This window comes from Equus asinus, unplaced genomic scaffold (assembly GCF_041296235.1).
Source record: "Equus asinus isolate D_3611 breed Donkey unplaced genomic scaffold, EquAss-T2T_v2 contig_47, whole genome shotgun sequence".
NCBI lineage: Eukaryota > Metazoa > Chordata > Mammalia > Perissodactyla > Equidae > Equus > Equus asinus.
The window spans coordinates 1-2,500 of record NW_027225149.1 but is presented as its reverse complement, the minus strand read 5'-3'; positions in this window follow the sequence as shown (position 1 = coordinate 2,500).

The window sequence follows — 2,500 nt, the reverse complement described above, 5'->3', positions numbered from 1 at the left end:
CGCCCGAGGACGCGGGGGCGCGCACACGCCCGCGCGCGCGCACGCGGACGACACGACGGCCGCCGGGGACGCCCCCCTCCCGACGGCCGCCGCGACGGCGGCGCGGCGCGGCACGGCGCGGCGCCCCGGCCCGGCGAGGCGGAGTCTGGGGGAGAAGGGCCAGGCCTCCCGACTCCCCGCGGGCCCGACCGCCCCGACCCAAGGCGGACGGGCGAGGGCCCCCCAGGGGTCTTTAAACCTCCGCGCCGGGACGCGCTAGGTACCTGGATGGGGGGGAAGCCAAAGCAACGGGACGAGGCGGAGCGGGTAGTGCCGCGCGGCCACCGCCTCGACGCCGCCCGCGCCGCCCGCGGCCACCCGGGGACGGACGCAGGCCTCGGCGCTGCCCGCCCGTGACCGAACCCCACACCGCCGGGCGCCGCCGACCGACGAGGCCCACCGCGCCCGCGGCCCCCTCGACGCCGGGCGTGCCCCCCTCGCGTCCGACGCACGCCACCAGACCCGACCCGACCCGACTTTCCCCCGGGGACCCTCCCCGCACCCGCGTCCCAGGCCCCTCGCCACGGAGGGCGAGGGCTGCGGCGGGGAAGCGGGGAGCGAGCGGACAGGGCGGGGGTGGTGGGCGGACGTGGCCGGCCGGACGCGGGCGCCCGGGGCGCCGAGGGCGGGCGGAGACGCGAGGCACCGTCGGACGGACGACGACGCCGACGGCCGGGGGAACGGCCCAGGGCGGGCGACGGGAGGCGGCGGGCGGCGGGCACCCCGCGTGAGCCGAGGCTCCGAGGCCCCCGGGGGACCTGACCCCGGGGACTCCGCGGGGGCTCGCGCCGCCACGCCGCCCTTCCCGAGACGCGCCGAGGGCGCCGCCGCCCGCGAGAGCGGGGGACGGACGGCGCCGGAGACGGAGGCGCGGCGCGACAACGCCGGCCCGCCTCGCGGGAGACCGGAGGGCGCGGGGACGGACGCGCCGGGGCGGCGGCGCGGAGGACGCGGCGGCCTCGGAACGCCGGGCGGACGGAGGCCGGAAGGGGCTCGTGGGCTCGCCGAGATCGAGCCCACTCCCTCCGGACCACCGCCGACCCGGGACCGAGGCGCGCCCGCGCCTCCCGCGCCTCCGGCCGGGCGCCCGCGCCTCCCGCGCGCCCCCTCCTCCTCCCTCTCTCGAACCTCTCGCGACCAGCGGGCCGGCACCGCGCCGGCCCGCCCGCGCCGCGCGGGGGTGAAAAGGCTCGGCCGCCGGCGGCGAGCCGCTCCGGTAATGATCCTTCCGCAGGTTCACCTACGGAAACCTTGTTACGACTTTTACTTCCTCTAGATAGTCAAGTTCGACCGTCTTCTCAGCGCTCCGCCAGGGCCGTGGGCCGACCCCGGCGGGGCCGATCCGAGGGCCTCACTAAACCATCCAATCGGTAGTAGCGACGGGCGGTGTGTACAAAGGGCAGGGACTTAATCACGCAAGCTTATGACCCGCACTTACTGGGAATTCCTCGTTCATGGGGAATAATTGCAATCCCCGATCCCCATCACGAATGGGGTTCAACGGGTTACCCGCGCCTGCCGGCGTAGGGTAGGCACACGCTGAGCCAGTCAGTGTAGCGCGCGTGCAGCCCCGGACATCTAAGGGCATCACAGACCTGTTATTGCTCAATCTCGGGTGGCTGAACGCCACTTGTCCCTCTAAGAAGTTGGGGGACGCCGACCGCTCGGGGGTCGCGTAACTAGTTAGCATGCCAGAGTCTCGTTCGTTATCGGAATTAACCAGACAAATCGCTCCACCAACTAAGAACGGCCATGCACCACCACCCACGGAATCGAGAAAGAGCTATCAATCTGTCAATCCTGTCCGTGTCCGGGCCGGGTGAGGTTTCCCGTGTTGAGTCAAATTAAGCCGCAGGCTCCACTCCTGGTGGTGCCCTTCCGTCAATTCCTTTAAGTTTCAGCTTTGCAACCATACTCCCCCCCGGAACCCAAAGACTTTGGTTTCCCGGAAGCTGCCCGGCGGGTCATGGGAATAACGCCGCCGCATCGCCAGTCGGCATCGTTTATGGTCGGAACTACGACGGTATCTGATCGTCTTCGAACCTCCGACTTTCGTTCTTGATTAATGAAAACATTCTTGGCAAATGCTTTCGCTCTGGTCCGTCTTGCGCCGGTCCAAGAATTTCACCTCTAGCGGCGCAATACGAATGCCCCCGGCCGTCCCTCTTAATCATGGCCTCAGTCCGAAAACCAACAAAATAGAACCGCGGTCCTATTCCATTATTCCTAGCTGCGGTATCCAGGCGGCTCGGGCCTGCTTTGAACACTCTAATTTTTTCAAAGTAAACGCTTACGGGCCCCGCGGGACACTCCAGCTAAGAGCATCGAGGGGGCGCCGAGAGGCAAGGGCGGGGACGGGGCGTTGGCTCGCCTCGCGGCGGACCGCCCCGCCCGCTCCCAAGATCCAACTACGAGCTTTTTAACTGCAGCAACTTTAATATACGCTATTGGAGCTGGAATT